Source organism: Bufo gargarizans, chromosome 4 (assembly GCF_014858855.1).
Source record: "Bufo gargarizans isolate SCDJY-AF-19 chromosome 4, ASM1485885v1, whole genome shotgun sequence".
Classification (NCBI taxonomy): Eukaryota; Metazoa; Chordata; class Amphibia; order Anura; family Bufonidae; genus Bufo; species Bufo gargarizans.
Window position 1 is genome coordinate 220,319,157 of NC_058083.1, and position 19,245 is coordinate 220,338,401.

General features: G+C 44.2%; 1 protein-coding gene across 1 annotated transcript in view; it reads left to right on the forward strand.

The window, feature by feature from the left end:
- Nucleotides 1-374: 374 nt before the first annotated feature.
- Nucleotides 375-19,245, forward strand: part of KBTBD11 (kelch repeat and BTB domain containing 11) — a 42,363-nt gene continuing 23,492 nt past the window's right edge. Inside the window, exon 1 of the mRNA XM_044290573.1 lies at nucleotides 375-932. The gene's annotated coding sequence lies outside the window, so the exon portion shown is untranslated. The remainder of the gene's footprint in view (nucleotides 933-19,245) is intronic.

A 19,245-nucleotide genomic window follows, 5' to 3' on the forward strand; every position in this document is an offset into this window, starting at 1 on the left:
CTTCATAACATTCTGGAGTATATGCAAATTGCTATTATAAAAACTTAAGCAGCAACTTTTCCAATTTTCAATAATTAGGTAATTCTCAACTTTTGGCGAGGAATGTACACTGAACATTCAGATGAAGGAGTTGAGACACTGTATCTTATCCTTTGAAAGTTACTAGACATGCAATACACAACAGGGGGCTTTTCACACTGTTTCAAACTGGCATGCATTGGCATCTGTATCCAAGTTGTTAAACCTCCCCTGTTATCTTATTATTGTGCTTTCTATACTTGCAGGTGTTTCCCATGTCCACACTTCTTGAGCATGATATCACTTGATGTCATCCATTAGGCTCTCACTGGTTTGGATGCAGCAGCAGTAGAGCCTGTGCTGGAAGCAGCAGCCCCTTCTCCCCCCTCCCATGACCTCAGCAGCTCCAATGAGATGGGGAGGATGGTGCCCAGCAGTGCCTAGATAGAAAAACTGGCACCAGCATGCTCATGTCTTCACAGCACATCTTGGCACAGGCACATGCCCTGCTAGATAGGGGTGCAATGATCTGCATGCCATCACATAATGCCCAGCACTGTGCCCCCATCCTGGCACACTCCTCATGAGCCTGGCAGCTTGCTGACCGCTTCACCGATGCTTCTGCTGCCTATAATCCTCCTGATTGGGATCTGCACTGGGTCGTCCTGCATTGTGAAGACAAAGACTAGGAGGGGATCTCATGGTCTGTCATTACTGTAATCTCACTGGAGGGAGGGGAGACATTACTACTCCGTGCAGCAGAGAGGAGGGGGGAATTAGAGGAATGGGGATCCACCAGGCTGATCTCATCTAAGCAGGAGCTCCACATCTACAAGGTGCCACCCTGCAGCACCACAGGAACATGTTCTGTCTAGTACAAGGTGCCACAGCAGAGGAGCTGCACACTGACAAAGGTGAGAATGAGCAGAGTCATCCATGTCTACAGTGGGGCTATTCATAGCCATCCACCTCCTGCAGCCATTTGTTGCTGTCTTCTATGTTACCCTGGACATACCACTGGGCAGCAGGATGCCCAGCGCTGTGTGCATGCAGTGCCACTCTGTACATACCAACATGGGCAGGGTGTTAAGAAGGAAGGGGGGAGCCTGTGCTATGTGTATAGTATGTACTGCTATATACAGTGCGCATACATTACTGTATACAGGGCAGTGTGTATTGTGCTGGGTGATACTACTGTGTGCATGTATTACTGTATATAGGGCCGTGTGTATCGTGCTGGATGATACTACTGTGTGCATGTATTATTGTATACTGGGCTGAGTGATACTGTGCACATATATTTTACACAGAAAAGTGTATACTGTGTGATACTATTGTGTGCATATATTACTGTATACAGGGCAGTGTATATTGTGCTGTGTGATACTACTGTGTGTATATATTACTGTATACAGGGCAGTGTATATTGTGCTGTGTGATACTACTGTGTGCATATATTACTGTATACAGGGCAGTGTATATTGTGCTGTGTGATACTACTGTGTGCATATATTACTGTATACAGGGCAGTGTATATTGTGCTGTGTGATACTACTGTGTGCATATATTACTGTATACAGGCCAGTGTATTCCCTGCTGTGTGATACTACTGTGTACATAGATTACTGTATACAGGCCAGTGTATTCCCTGCTGTGTGATACTACTGTCTGCATAGATAACTGTATACAGGGAAGTGAATATTGTGCTGGGTGATACTACTGTGTGCATATATTACTGTATATAGGGCCGTGTATATTATGCTGAGTGATATTACTGTGTGCATGTATTACTGTATACTGGGCTGTGTGATACTGTGCACATATATTATGCAGGGAAGTGTATACTGTGTGATACTCTGTGTACATATCTTATTGTATACATGGCAGTGCATATTGTGCTGTGTGATACTATTGTGTGCATATATTACTGTATACAGGCAAGTGTATACCATACTGTGTGGTATTACTGTGTGCACATAGTACTGTATACAGGCTTGTGTATTCCCTGCTGTGTGATACTACTGTGTGCATATAGTACTTTATACAGGGCAGTGTATACCATGTTATGTGATACTACTGTGTGCATATATAACTGTATACAGGGCAGTGTATACTGTGCTGTGAGGTATTACTGGGTGCATATATTACTGTTTACAGGCCAGTGTATTCCCTGCTGTATGATACTACTGTGTGCTTATAGTACTTTATACAGTGCAGTGTATACCATGTTATGTGATACTACTGTGTACATATATCACTGTATGTGAAGGTGTATATACCCTGCTGCGTGAATATGATGTATAAGTAAACTGTGGTGTGCATGTGATGTGTTACTGTGTACATATATATGTAGTGATGTGTATGATGATATATTACTGTATACAGCGCACTGTTTTAATATGAATTGTAACTGAGCATATATGAATAGGTATTGCTGTGCTGATATGATACAGTATACATGAGGTACAGTATACATACACATCGGTGTACTTATATATTATGGTATACGGTATATGTGAAGAGGCAGTATGTACTGAGCTGTATATATATGATACATTCCCGTATACATATATGAAGTTGCAGTGTACTCTGTACTGTGTGGATATGATACATGATATATGTATAGAGGCAGCGTGTACTGTGATGTGTACGTTTTCTGTATCCATATGTGAAATACCAGTGCACACAATATAATACTAGGTGCAGTATGCTGTGATGTGTGCTTATGGAGTATTTCTGTGTGCACTTGATATAATATGGTGTGAATAAAGGGACATAGTATTTGAGGTGTGCATGTAATGTCCGACTCTGCATAGTGTATGCATGTGAATATCTTACTGTGCGCTGCCCATATGATGTCCTGTGCATATGTGTAGTACCTCAGAGGCTCTGTGCAGAGTATTTTTCTCCACATCCATTCTGCTTGTCAGCTCAGCTGCCATGGATTCCCCCATCATTGAGCGTGCTCCTGTACTACACCTGAGGCAGGCCAGGATGTTACCAGAACATGGGCGCCTCTGCCACTGCTAGGAGATTACACATTGTGACAGTCCTTACTGCAAGGGTACCCTGCCTTACCAGAGGTATACATGATATGTATTGTGACATATACTGTATAGTTTGCTACTTTGTATTTTAAAAGGTCTCTGTCACCAGATTTAACCCTAGTAAGCTAGCTGACATTATCAATGTGCTAATGTCAGCTAAACCTAACTAGCCTATTCCTACTTTTCTCTATGCCCCCGTTACTCCAGAAATCTAACTTTTATAATATGCTAATTCTCCCACCTCAGTCACTGCCCTCCCTCCAAGTCCTGATTGACAGGGCCTGGCAGCGTTCGCATCGGTCCGCCAGCCCTGTGCTCTGGTGAAACCTTGCGCCGTTCAGCCTGCGAGCGTCTTTCCCTCACCACGCCTGCGCCTAATGCTGAACGGTGCGAGATTTCACCAGAGCACAGGGCTGGCGGACAGATGCCCCAATATGTATTTCTATTGTCAGGGTATAGTCACATGTGGCAGATTTGTTGGCAACATTTCTTTAAAAGAAATTAAAAGTCAGTGGGTTTCGGACACCCAGGGCCCTTGCCTATCAGTGGCATTTCGGCCTCCTCGCAGCTTACCAAGCACAGTGCTGACACTGAATGGCACTGAGCTGGGCCTAGTCCATGAGACAGATAAACATGATGTCACGTGGTCTACGACGAGGCTCCAGTGAGCGCCATTGCCTTTTTAAATAGTTGATCCTGGTGATGGGCCAGTCTCGGAAATCCTCTTTATCTGTCCTATTCATCTGAATGTAACTTGCAGAAACCCCTGAGCTTGCTGCAGGAGCAACCCCATTCTGATATTAGAACTTATTTTCTGTTTTAGAAATTTCTGCCACCAATCTGCTGTGTGTCACTACCCCTACGACCTCTCTTTATACGTCTCATGTGTTGCACTGCGGACGGTTACAATATTTGTACAATTTTTTGACTGGCTAGCATCACTTTTACTTGTTGCTTACGACCACTAACTATAAGGGTCCATTCACACAACCATGTTATTGGTCCTCATTTTTTGCAGACCAGATGTGGACTCATTCATTTCAATGGGGCCTTAAAAGATGCAGACAGCACGCCATGTGCTGTCCGTATCCGTATGTCCGTTCCAAAAAAGATAGCACATGTCCTATTCTTGTCTGTTTTGCGGATAAGAATAAGCATTGTTACAATGAATCCGCAAAAAAAAAAACTGGTGCAACACGGACGTCATCCGTATTTGCAGATTTGCGTTTTGTGGACTGAAAATACATATGGTCTTGTGAACGCATACGGTCGTGTGTTTGACTTTTCTACAATAGGGTCAAACATTTCTCCTAAGAACAATGAATTATATTAAGCCTCATTCACACGTCACGGTTTCGGTCTGTGATTTCCATCAGGGATTTTGAGCCAAAACCAGATGCGGCTCTAAACACAGAGCAGGAGCAGATCTTTCCCTTATACCTTATGTCTGTGGAGGCTCCAATCCTGGTTTTGGCACAATCACTGATGGGAAAACACTGATGTGTGAATGAGGCTTTATTCACATGCCAGTGTTATAATGTTGCAGTTGCTGCGTGCTGTTTATCCTACCTTAAAGGGATTCTGTCACCAGATTTAACCCTTTTAAGCTAGCTGACATTAGCGATGTGCTGTCAGCTAAACCTAGCTAGCCTATTCCTACTTTTATCTATGCCCCCCTTACGCCAGAAATCAAACTTGTATAATATGCTAATTAGCCTGTAGGATCGGGGAGGGGGGGCGTTGTTCCTGCTCCTAGAGGCTCCGTTCTCCCACCTTTGTCGCCTCCCTCCAAGTCCTGATTGACAGGGCCAGGTAGAGCTCGCATCTGTCTGCCAGCCCTGTGCTCTGGTGAAATCTTGCACCGTTCTGCATTAGGAGCAGGCGTGGTGAGGGAAAGACGCTCGCAGGCTGCCAGCTTCCTCACCGCAACTGCGCCGAATACTGAACGGCGTGAGATTTCACCAGAGCACAGGGCTAGCAGACAGATTCGAGCGCTACCTGGCCCTGTCAATCAGGATTTGGAGGGAGGCGACAAAGGATTAAAACCAGGATTGGAGCCTCCACAGACATAAGGCTGGGTTCACACCTGAGCGTTTTACAGCGCGTTCCTACGCGCTGTAAAACGCTCAACAAGGAGAAACCAATGATTCCCTATGGGAATGGTTCACACTTGGGCGTTTTACAGCGCGTACGATCGTGCTGTAAAACGCCCGACGCTCCAAAAAGTACATGAGCGACTTTTGGGGCGTTTGTGGCCATAGGACACTGTAGTGAATCACACAAACGCGCGTCAAACGCGCGTTTACTATTACAAAAACGCGCATAAAAATGTGCGTCAAAAACGCGCGTAAAACGCGCGTTTGCGCAACGCTCAAGTGTGAACCCAGCCTAAGGCATAAGGGAAAGATCTGCACCTGTTCTGTGTTTAGAGCCGCACCTGGTTTTGGCTCAAAATCCCTGATGGAATTCACTGACCGAATACTGGCGTGTAAATGAGGCTTAACCCATATAATCCATTGTTCTTAGGAGAAATGTTTGACCCTATTGTAGAAAAGTGACCACATTTAGGGTGCGTTCACACGACCGTATGTATTTTCAGTCCACAAAACGCAGATCTGCAAAATACGGATGACGTCCGTGTTGCACCAGTTTTGTTTGTTGTTTTTTTTTGCGGATCCATTGTAACAATGCTTATTCTTATCCGCAAAACGGACAAGAATAGGACACGTGCTATCTTTTTTGCGAATGCCATGGAACGGACATAAGGATACGGACAGCACATGGCGTGCTCTCTGCATCTTTTGAGGCCCCATTGAAAGGAATGAGTCTGCATCTGGTCTGCAAAAAATGAGGACCAATAATATGGTCGTAGGGGTAGTGACACACAGCAGATTTGTGGCAGAAATTTCTAAAACAGAAAATAAGTTGTAATATCTGAATGGGGTTGCTCCTGCAGCAAGCACAGGGGTTTCTGCAAGTCACATTCAGATGAATAGGACAGATAAAGAGGATTTCCGAGACTGGCCCATCCATATCAGATCTGTAGGGTGCCAGGATCAACTATTTAAAAAGGCAATGGCGCTCACTGGAGCCTCGTCGTAGACCACGTGACATCATGTTTATCTGTCTCATGGACTAGGCCCAGCTCAGTGCCATTCAGTGTCAGCACTGTGCTTGGTAAGCTGCGAGGAGGCCGAAATGCCACTGATAGACAGGGTCCCTGGGCGTCCGAAACCCACTGACTTTTAATTTCTTTTAAAGAAATGTTGCCAACAAATCTGCCACATGTGACTATACCCTGACAATAGAAATACATATTGGGGCAATTCATCAAAACTGGTGTAAAGGAAAACTGGCTTAGTTGCCCATAGCAACCAATCAGATTCCACTTTTCAGAGCTCTTTTGGAAAATGAAAGGTGGAATCTGATTGGTTGCTATGGGCAACTAAGGCTTCTTTCAGATTTGCGTTGTTCATTCCGGTTTTCAGATCTGGCAGATGATCTCAAAACCGGAATTAGACAGATCCGTGCTATTTAATACATTATGCGTCCTTTTTGGCCCGATCTGGTTGTATTAAATCAAAACTGAACAAACCGGATAATTTTTTTTGCTAAAAAAAAAAAAATAAGATCTCGTACCATTAACTTACATTGATTTTCATCACAAACTGGACACAAAACTACAGCTTGCAGTGTTTTTTTGTCTGGCACCAAAACGGAACAGATACACACTTCATCCTGACCAGTTTTGTTCCCATTGACAGTGAATGGGCACAAAATTGAACCGTTTAATCCTCTGCGGGATCTCAAAACTGGAATTGAAAGCGCAGATGTGAATGTAGCCTAAGGGCTTATGCACATGACCATATGTATTTTGCGGTTCGCAAAACACGGATCAACAAAAAACACGGGTGACATCTATGTGCATTCCATATTTTGCGGAACGGGACAGCTGGCCCCTAATAGAACAGTTCTATCCTTTCTGTAATAAGGACAATATGTCACGAGGGTGTCAAGAGCCACGTCTGACTCCGTTATACCCGGGGTCAGGAAGTCGCAGCGGGTGGCTGCGCGCTCTATGTCTAAAGATCACGTTGTTTCTTAGTGATTGTTTTCTGTGTTTGCCTTGCAATCCTTTTTGTCTCACTCAGGGATCCGTAGCTTCTCCTCCTCAGCTGTTTCTTGTCTGCCACTCCCAACCTCCTTATATTCTCCTCTCACACTTCTCTAGTTGCCAGTTATAGAGCTTCCTGCCTGGACTTCTATACTGACCCACTGGAGCTGTGAATCCTGGTTGTTGTTCCAGAGTGCTACCCTCCGGATCCCTGTTGGGCTTTTTGTTGTCTCCTGTTGTCGCCCACCTGGGATTATATGTTTAGTCTGTATTTTCTGTCCTCCCCTTGGTGTTTTCCTTTAGAGCTAGTGGTGCGGACTAGTGTTCCCACCGCCCTGTTCACTATCTAGGGCTCATCTTAGGGAAAGCCAGGGTTTTAGGCACGTGTTCGGCGTACAGGTGAGGAACCCGTCTAGGGACGTCAGGGCAGCCAGGTGCCAGCCGCAAGGTGAGTCAGGGGTCACCACCTTCCCTCTCACTTGGGCAGGGCCTTCCTCTTTCCCTCCCTCTGTGTCACGTATGTGATAGTCACGCCGATCGTGATACAATAATAGGATATGTTCTATTTTTTTGCAGAAAAGTAAATACATACATACAGAAACGGAATGCACACGGAGTAACTTTAGTATTTTTGCGGACCCGTTGAAGTGAATGGTTCCGCATACGGTCCTCAAAAAACCCGGAACGGACACGGAAAGAAAATACGCTCGTGTGCATGAGCCCTAAGCCAGTTTCCTTTCCACCATTGTTTTTAGGTGATCAGTTATTGGCCATTGTTAATGACTTTTGTAGACAGAGGAGGGTAAAGGTCATAGGAACGCTGTCTTCATTAGGCCCCACGTATCGGCATTTTATTACTTTAGGGTTGGACTGGGGTGAGAGGCGCTGAGATGTTTTTCTCTTCTTAGTGGAAGATTAACTAGAAATGCACATTTCAATGAAAAGCGATCATTTCCATGGTAATGTGATGCCTCCTCACCAAGTGACACAGACTCTTCTTGCAGTAGCTGTCATGCCACCAGGCTGGGGGTGGGTTACCATGGAAACCACAGAACGGTGAAGTGATCAATTCTAGCTTTGTCGTTAAAATGTGTGAGGAGCCCAGCAAATCACCAATTATTAGGAGCAGACATGGAATAAACTTTACTTTTCCAGCTCTCTATCTCTAATCTACTGCAAGGGGTGATATTGTGGACATATTATGTACAGTATTGCTGGTGACGCTGGCCGCACACCTTACATGAATGCCGGTAGACATTTGGCTTATAACTGTTACTTGCACCTTGACAGAAGGGGGAATAAGATGCTGCTGGATGCTTCTTATCTCCCCGCTTATATCCAACTGCCCAAATCCTTCTGTTCCCCTATATCTGCCATAAGGGAGGAGTAGGGAGGCCCACATACACATTAGGTGGTCGGCTGGTCTTGCTAACACCAGTGGCATTCATCTGAATATGGCAAACTTTAAAAGGACCTGTCACCTTTCCTGACATGTCTGATTTAGTAACTTCTAGTTTCCCCCAGGTAATAACAATTCTGGAGCATCTACTTTTATGTCTGTATGTTGTGCCATTCCTCTGTTATTTGTACTACAAGTGAATTTCCAGCAGTCTGCAGTAAGGGTACAGATGGGTGTTACCAGTTGTGGGTGTGTCCCTGTGCAGTCTGACACCAGCAGCTCTGACTGGATAATGTGAGACTGTGCAGGGACCCACCTCATACTGGTAACACCCATCTGTACCCTTACCGCAGACTGCTGGAAATTCATTTATATACTTCTAGTACAAATAACAGAGGAATTGCACAGACAGACATGTCAGGGGTGGTGACAGGTCCTCTTTAAGTCAAGACACAGCTAGATATGCTTTATACCACTCAATAGAGATGAGTTTGGCTTTCATCCACTTAAAGGAGTTGTACAGCGAATTATATTGATGACCCATCCTCAGAATAGGTTATCAATATCTGATCTGTGCGGATCCGACACCTGGCACCCCAACCCATCAGCTGTTTCAAGAGAAGGTGGCTCTCTATGCGTGTAGTGTAATGACTAGTACTCGCCCCACTCACTTGAATGGAGCGAGTACTCGTAATTACACTACGCCGCTGCTCCACAGGGTGTCGGACCCCCGTAAATCAGATATCCTGAGGATAGGTCATCAGTGTAAAACCCTTGCACAAACCTTTAATCTGACCACACACGTTAGATGTAGGTCAGCCAAGCTTGCCCACTTTGTTGAGTTCAGCCAACCATCGAATGTGTATGGGTCGGGGTCCCCCTGACTTTCCCCTTATAGCAGATGTCAGGGGAGATAAGGATCGGACAAATTGGATTTTAGCTCCCTGATCCTTCTGTTCTCGGGGAGATTAGCCGCTGTCAGAGGTGTTTTTTTCCCCCATTCACTACATAATGTGACGGTATCTCGTGTGTATGACGAGCTTATGTATTCTTTCCTTTAATTGCTCTTTGTTCCACTTCTTAGTATATGGTAATGAAGCTGAGCTGGATTTGTCATTTAATTTCTGTTTGTATTGTAATTATTCTCTAAGCTCATTTCTCACAGTTTGGCGTCATGCATCCGAGCCGCAGTTTTTGTGGCTTGGATGTGGTCCCATTCACTTCAATGGGGCCGCAAAAGATGCGGACAGCACTCGGTGTGCTGTCCGCATCCGTTGCTCCGTTCCGTGGTCCGCAAAAAAAATATAACCTGTCCTATTCTTGTCCGTTTGGCAGACAAGAATAGGCAGTTATAATAATGGCTGTCTGTGCCGTTCCGCAAACTGCGGAACGCACACTGACACCATCCGTGTTTTGCAGATCAGCAATTTGCGGACCGCAAAACACACAACCGTCCTGTGCATGAGGCCTATGTGTGAAACAGTCATCACCAGTCTTCTTTTTATCTCTGCAAAGGCAATCTTCTCAAAGATTCACTATGGCCGGCCATGAACACTAGATATGAAGAACACTTGTTTGACCAAAAGCAATCTCTCCCGTATACATGCATCCATATACAAACGTGTCCTGAATGGGGCGAGGTGAGAAATCTGCTGCTGGCTACCTGTAGCCGTGGCTTACCTCCCCGATACCAAAAGGATTGTACTTTTGGATTTCAGCTATCCGATCCTTTCTTTCTTATCTCTCCCAATATCTGCCATAGAGCCGGGAAGCCTCTATGCACATAAGGCTACTTTCACGTGTGAAACTCCGGCATGGCTAATCCAGCAGACAAGCGGAGAATCGGACAGACACAAACCGCAGCATGTAGCAATTTGTATCTGCCCGGTTTTCCGCTTGTCTGCTGTAATCCAAACGGATCTCCGCCAGAACCAATTATACAAATAGGGCCGGCAGACATTCCGCCCACATCCGGCGGTACCAGATCCGGTGAATTCCGGCAGGCTGTTCTTTGGTTTACTCCTCCTGCAGAAAGCAGTGGGTTTGACCAACATTTATCTAATGTGTATGGCCAGCCTAACTTTTTGGGGAACTTGTTATGGAATTGATCTTATTAACAGTAGCCAACCTGAGTAAACAGAGCTGCAGTGTAAAGCATGGGCTAGGTACAGTGTATCATCTAGAGGCACAAGGTGTATTTCAATCAATTTTTGACTCCTGCTGTATGAGTGTAGGTGAAGCTGAATTCACTGCCCTCAAATACAGAAGATCTGCCAGGCTTCTCCTCCATAGACTTGACAGCAGCTAGTGCCTTATACCAGTTAATGGAAACCGTTTTTCACTATTATATACAACAATTCAGGATATCAAAGGAATGAAACCTCTGACAGCCTCTTTATAAAATGGACTGGATAAAGTATTGTCTATATGTCTATGTATATGGAATGTATACTGGGTTCCTCTAAAGTTATTATAGCCTCTTCTAGTATCCTACTACAGTCCTGATCAAAAGTTTAAGACCACTTGAAAAATGGCAAAAAATCATATTTAGCATGGCTGGATCTTAACAAGGTTCCAAGTAGAGCTTCAACATGCAACAAGAAGAAATGGGAGTGAGACAAAACATTTTTTGAGCATTCAATTTAATGAAAACAACGAATAAACTGAAACAGTTTAGGACCACACCTCCAAAAAAAACATACCCCCCCCCCCCCCTCCAAAACAGAAATCCAACTTCCAAACATGAACTCAGTAATGAGTAGCTCCGCCGTTATTGTTTATCACTTCCAAAATTCGTTTCGGCATGCTTGATGCAAGCTTTTCCATGAGGTGAGTGGGAACATTTCTCCAAGTGGTGAAGACGGACGCACGAAGGCCATCTACTGTCTGTAACTGTTGTCCATTTTTGTCAACTTCCCTTGCCATCCATCCCCAAAGGTTCTCAATTGGATTTAGATCAGGGGAACACGCAGGATGGGCCAAAAGAGTGATGTTATTCTCCTGGAAGAAGTCCCTTGTCCTGCGGGCATTGTGTACTGTAGAGTTGTCCTGTTGAAAAACCCAGTCGTTACCACACAGACGAGGGCCCTCAGTCATGAGGAATGCTCTCTGCAACATCTGGACATAGCCAGCGGCCGTTTGACGCCCCTGCACTTCCTAAAGTTCCATTGTTCCACTGAAGGAAAAAGCACCCCAGACCATTATGGCGCCCCCTCCACTGTGGTGCGTAGAAAACATCTCAGGTGAGATCTGCTTGTCATGCCAGTAACGTTGGAAACCATCAGGACCATCAAGGTTAATTTTTTTCTCATCAGAGAATAAAACTTTCTCTCACCTTTGAATGTCCCATGTTTGGTGCTCTCTTGCAAAGTCCAAAAGAGCAGTTCTGTGGCGTTCAAGGAGACGAGGTCTTTGAAGGTTTTTGTTTTTGAAGCCCTTCAGTCTCAGATGCCGTCTGATGGTTATGGGGCGGCAGTCAGCACCAGTAAGGGCCTTAATTTGGGTCGAGGATCATCCATTGTCTTGACGGACAGCCAATCGGATCCTCCGGCTCAGTGCTGATGACATTTTTTGGGGTCTTCCACTTGAATTTTTTGTTTCATAACCCTCAGGATCAATTAAGAAATTCCAAATGACTGTCTTACTGCGTCCCACCTCAGCAGCGATGGCGTTCTGTGAAAGACCCTGCTTATGCAGTTCAACAACCTAACCACGTTCAAAAAGGGAGAGTTTTTCTGCCTTTGCCATCACAACGTGTGACTACCTGACAGAAAATGACAATGAATCCACATCTTTGCACAGATTTGGCCTTTTAAAGGCACGTGGTCCTAAAATTTGGATCAGCTGAAAAACAGCCTGTTTCAGTTTAATCGTTATTTTTAATTAATTGAATGCTCAAAAAATGTTTTGTCTCACTCTCATTTCTTGTTGCATGTTGAAGCTCTACTTGGAACCTTGTTAAGATCCAACAATGTAAAATATGATTTTTTGCCATTTTTCAAGTGGTCTTAAACTTTTGATCAGGACAGTATAAGGCTTAATGCACAGGACCATATTTTTCATGTGTCTTCTGCAGTTTTTACTGATAGCATACTGACTTCTTCATTTCCATGGGGCCATGCACACATCCGATTTTCCATACATGTGGCCATTCAGCAAATTATAGGATAAGGCTACTTTCACACTAGCGTTCATAGGTCCGTTCGTGAGCTCCGTTTGAAGGAGCTCACGAGCGGACCCGAACGCCTCCGTCCAGCCCTGATGCAGTCTGAATGGAGCGGATCCGCTCAGACTGTATCAGTCTGGCGGCGTTCAGCCTCCGCTTACAATGTAAGTCAATGGGAACGGATCCGCTTGAAGATGTCACCATATGGCTCAATCTTCAAGCGGATCTGTCCCCCATTGACTTTACATTGAAAGTCTGAACGGATCCGCTCAGGCTACTTTCACACTTAGAATTTTTTCTAAGTTATTAATGCAGACGGATCCGTACTGAACGGAGCCTCCGTCTGCATTAATATGATCGGATCCGTTCAGAACGGTTCCGATCGAACGCTAGTGTGAAAGTAGCCTTAGTCCTTTTCTGGTCCACATTTCTATCAATTAAATATGGACATGGTTGTGTGCATGAAGCCTAAAGGCGGGTTTACAGGTCCCAATGTAATAGCTGATTGTCAGGAAGGTAGCATTCCTTCCCGAAAGTCAGCTGCTCGTTCAGTGGAGGTGACCACTGCATTTACATGCAGTGATCTCCTTCACAGTATGAAGACGAGGGATCTCTATTGTGATGGCTCGTCCCCATACAGAATCATTGTTTCTGGGCAGCGGATTGCTGTTTAGACAGCACGATCTGCTGCCTCGAAACGGGTGATTGGCGGCACATTTAGACAGGGAGATTTTCAGGAATGAGCATTGGCAGGAATGTTCATTCTCGATAATCTACCCAAATATCGGGCTGTGTAACTTATCCTTCTCTTAGTGTGATGTCTGTCCTGTGAAAGTTTAATTCTTCGATTGTATATGTCATGAAACTAATTAGGACAGCTCTGTTTAGTCAGTCTGTATTGTTAATGGCTGCATGATATTGGGCCACTAACAATGCAGACCGACTAAACAATGTGGTCCCCCTTAGCTTAACAGGAGCTGCGGCTTGTATAGTCACGCAATATCTGACCGCAGCGCTGTGTGGTCGTACAATTAGTATGTTATATAAATATGGAGGTACAAAGAGAGGCATATACGTGGAGTAGTTCACATGCTGAATGTTGTTAATCATGACTTGTAACCATCAAGAGTTTCTAGATAATTGTCAAATATGGCAGGTCCTCAGTGTTTATCTTCTTCCTTTCTCTTGGAATTCCAGTGGTCAGATGAAGCATCTTAGAAGATTCCGTGGCACACTGAACTTGCCAATGTGTATGGCTCTCTTTTCATTATAGCAATCTCTGCCTCTAATGCCACAAGGCATTATGACGTTACCTATAGCGGCACTATAGCTATCCTATAAGTTAATTTTCAACTTTTCATACAGGCCTTCAGGCATGACTTGGATAATAACTAAGCCAGCACCTCATCTGCAGACAGCTCTTTCAGGGTAATTGTCCCTCTTCAATGCAGAGTATAGAGTACTGGCTTAACTGGTAGAGAGGCCTCTGTCAGGATTTGGGGGATACTTATGGAGAGGTCAAAAACGGACTCATATGATAGCCACTTCTGGTGGTATTAGAGGCAGACCTTGCTAAGAGCTGATTTGCTTAACTTCTTCCCAGAATTCCAGAGGAGGTTTGTCTGGCCTATAAGACTCCTCAAGACGATTAGGCATTCTCCATAAGGAGATATAGTATCCCCCCAATCCTGACCTAGTTAAACCAGTACTCTCTGCTCTGCACTGATGAGGTCTGATCTAAGTCATGTCTGAAGGCCTGTTTAAAAGGTCAACAATTAACTTCTAGCCTACATTTGGTGGTATTAGAGGCAGAGCATGCTAAGAGCTCATTTGCATACCATCTTCCCAGAATTCCAGAGTTGCATTCCCTGGCCTACAAAACTCCCCACGCCGATTAGGCGCTGTATATAAGGAGATATAGTATCCTACGAATTTCTTTTCATTATGTGATTCACATGTTTCCTTTGTATTATTCGGTAACAATTTCATATAAATGCAATTATAGAAAAGAAAAAGAAGAGAAGCTGTCAGTTCTCCTGGGGTGTCTGCTTTACTAAATACTTGGGGGGGAGATTTATCAAACTGGTGTAAAGTACAACTGGCTTAGTTTCCCACAGCAACCAGTCAGATTCCACCTTTGATTTTCAAAAGGAGCTGTGAAAAATTAAAGGTGGAATCTGATTGGTTGCCATGGGCAACTAAGCCATCTCTACTTTACACCAGGTAACTTACATGGAAAGAAAGCCATGGGTAGTGATTTATAAATAACGGCAACTTTTAAGCTCCCAAACTAGTCATTGGCATAAATATATCTGCAGAATTATCTAGAAAAACTGTTATCATAACAAATTATACCTTCAGCTCTGTGATAATCAGCATATACTGTATTACGAATATGATGCTTGGTGCCCCTGATATATGCTCATTATTAATCCTCTATAATAATTATGAACATGAAATTCCATATGTGATCATTTATGACCTTCAAGTCCATATATGCAGTATATATATATATATATATATGTATGTGTGTGTGCGCTCAATTAAAATCTAATGAAATGAAATTCCGATTATGCGTTACTTTATGATATCACAATAGGTCTCCTGCTGTAGAAAGCTGCGAAAACCATGTGCTGAAAATGGCGCTTATGAAAATGATTATTATGACAGTTTATTACTTACTGAAATAAATATAGCCCTCGCCTGTACTCAGCTGGAGGAGTTTTAAGTTCAGCTATAGATAATAGTGTACAGCCTGGCAATCTCCAGGCAGGAAAGGTCTGATTCACACGTGTATAATGTGTAATGTGATACACGGCTCATACGGCTTTAGTTAGGTAAACCATAAGCACTGCATCATTTTCAGCATTAATCCCCCAGCTCACACTGTAATAAAATATAACTCACCGTGTGAAAGCGCAGAAAATACCAACTGCTGGCGTGCAATTTATGGATTAAAACACACATTCTGCCATCTGGGTTCTTTGTACAACCTGTTGGACTCTAGTTTCTGAGCTGCTGTAATGCGGTAGGTACCAGGGAATGATATGTATAGGTAAGGGTAAGCAAGGAATAGAGGGGCATAGGGGGAATACAAGGAATAGAAGGGCATAGGGGGAATGCAAGGAATAGAGGGGCATAGGGGGAATGCAAGGAATAGAGGGGCATAGGGGGAATGCAAGGAATAGAGGGGCATAGGGGGAATGCAAGGAATAGAGGGGCATAGGGGGAATGCAAGGAATAGAGGGGCATAGGGAGAATGCAAGGAATAGAGGGGCATAGGGAGAATGCAAGGAATAGAGGGGCATAGGGAGAATGCAAGGAATAGAGGGGCATAGGGAGAATGCAAGGAATAGAGGGGCATAGGGAGAATGCAAGGAATAGAGGGGCATAGGGAGAATGCAAGGAATAGAGAGTCATAGGGGGAATGCAAGGAATAGAGGGGCATAGGGGGAATGCAAGGAATAAAGGAGCATAGGGGGAATGCATGGAACAGAGGGGCATAGGAAGAATGCATGGAACAGAAGGGCATAGGGGGAATTCAAGGAACAGAGGGGCATAGGGGGAATTCAAGGAATAGAAGGGCATAGGGGGAATGCAAGGAATAGAGGGGCATAGGGGGAATGCAAGGAATAGAGGGGCATAGGGGGAATGCAAGGAATAGAGGGGCATAGGGGGAATTCAAGGAATAGAGGGGCATAGGGGGAATTCAAGGAATAGAGGGGCATAGGGGGAATGCAAGGAATAGAGGGGCATAGGGGGAATGCAAGGAATAGAGGGGCATAGGGAGAATGCAAGGAATAGAGGGGCATAGGGAGAATGCAAGGAATAGAGGGGCATAGGGAGAATGCAAGGAATAGAGGGGCATAGGGAGAATGCAAGGAATAGAGGGGCATAGGGAGAATGCAAGGAATAGAGGGGCATAGGGAGAATGCAAGGAATAGAGGGGCATAGGGAGAATGCAAGGAATAGAGGGGCATAGGGAGAATGCAAGGAATAGAGGGGCATAGGGAGAATGCAAGGAATAGAGAGTCATAGGGGGAATGCAAGGAATAGAGGGGCATAGGGGGAATGCAAGGAATAGAGGGGCATAGGGGGAATGCAAGGAATAAAGGGGCATAGGGGGAATGCATGGAACAGAGGGGCATAGGAAGAATGCATGGAACAGAAGGGCATAGGGGGAATTCAAGGAATAGAGGGGCATAGGGGGAATTCAAGGAATAGAGTGGCATAGGGGGAATTCAAGGAATAGAGTGGCATAGGGGGAATTCAAGGAATAGAGTGGCATAGGGGGAATGCAAGGAATAGAGGGGCATGGGGGAACGCATGGAACAGAGGGGCATAGGGGGAATGCAAGGAATAGAGGGGCATAGGGGGAATGCAAGGAATAGAGGAGCATAGGGAGAATGCAAGGAATAGAGGGGCATAGGGGGAATGCAAGGAATAGAGGGGCATAGGGGGAATGCAAGGAATAGAGGAGCATGGGGGAACGCAGGGAATTGAGGGTCATAGGGGGAGCACAAGGAATAGAGGAACATACGGAGAAAGCATGGAATAGAGGGTCATCGGGAGAACGCAATGAATAGGCATAGGGGCAACACACGGAATAGAGGAGCATAGGGCAAATGCAAGGAACAGTAAGGTAATAGATAGACTGGCCTCCATAGAGCACAATAATTATGCAACCATTATTGTCTAGGAGAAGACATTACATTTCACAGCCAAGTTGCCACCACTAACTACATTCTGTTAAAGTGATTGGGTCTTGGGCCTATGACCTAACTGGCTTTATGTTCTAGTATGTCTGACGTATATGACACCACTGTATATAGAATAGAGTAGTATGTCTGAGGTATATGACACCACTGTATATAGAATAGAGTAGTATGAATGGAGCATCCTGGGAGTCTTAGTTTCACCACAGCTGGAGTGCCAGAGGTTAGCCATCACTGGAGTAGTATGTCTGAGGTAAACATTCCCACTGTATATATAGAATAGAGTAGTATGTCTGACGTATATGACACCACTGTATATAGAATAGAGTAGTATGTCTGACGTATATATGACACCACTGTATATAGAATAGAGTAGTATGAATGGAGCATCCTGGGAGTCTTAGTTTCGCCACTGCTGGAGTGCCAGTGGTTAGCCATCACTGGAGTAGTATGTCTGAGGTAAACCTTTCCACTGTATATATAGAATAGAACATGGTGCCATATGAGCAATACTCATACTGAATAATCAAACTTAACTTCTAAACTGATTAAAATAAACACAAAAAACAAGATTGTGGAAGAAATTGGCCGTGGTCTTTTATTAAGGGTTACATAAATATAATAATACTGATAAAATCACCATAATAATTAAATAAATAACCAATAAATAAATACTCATTTAAAATTCATTGAGTCCACAATTGTCCCCCCCAGCAAAACTGGGTGACTAACCCCCCTTCAATATTAGACCACGACTTCTAATAATTTTTTATTTTATTTTATTTTTTTATAATAATAATAATAATGGGAGGGCGGGCGCGACAACGTCCTCTTCTTCCAGGCTCCGCGGCGGACAAATTCCGGACCTGATGCGACCTTCCTTAAATATCCGATTTTCCCGCCCCAGAAGTCTTACTCTCCAATCAGGAACAGGCAGAAAACAGGTACCTCAGCAACAGGTAGGCAACCAGGTACCAATCAGATTGCAGAATCAGAATCACCTCAGAAAATGTAAAATTTACATACATTATAATACAAAAGGCGGGAAAATGAGAGAATTATAAATCCCAATTAACCCTTACCCTGATGCTCAATGACACCATGGTGGGCATTCGGTATGCCTTCTGTGCCCACTATCAGTATGTCTGAGGTGAACAATGCCACTGTATATAGAATAGAGTAGTATGATTAAGGTATATGACAAGGAAAGGAAGGACCTGTGTTGGAAATGTTCGTCAGAAAATGCGGAGTTAAGTCACCTATTATGGGATTGTTCAGAAGTGTGGGGGTATTGGACTAGCATTTATGAGGAACTATGTAAAAGATATAAGATCAAATTGAAGCGAAGTTTCCCCCGCTCTGAACTGACCCCCTACCAATTACGAGTTAGCATGGAAAGTTTTATGGTCGCAAAGGCCTTGATAATTAAATATTGGGGTACGAAGAATAGTCCTAGCTTTAATGAATGGAGGGCTCGGTTAGACACCATTGAGGCCTATAGAAGAATGGCAAGGAAATTGGAGTGATGGCTCCCTGCGGGGGCAGGCTCCCTTACTCGCTTCAGGCCCCCAGGATCCCTTATATTGGGAATTTCTGGATACAGAAGTTAAGGTAGATATTAAAATGCGGATGGACCCCGCAGCAGGGAAGCAAAAGGGATGGGGTGAGTTAAAAGGAACAAGTGTATTAACTTGTATAAAGTATATTTGTAGATTTTAACTGGTTGATATGAGAATTTGTATATTTGTTCCAGAAAATAATAAAGGATTTAAAAAAAAAAAAAAAAA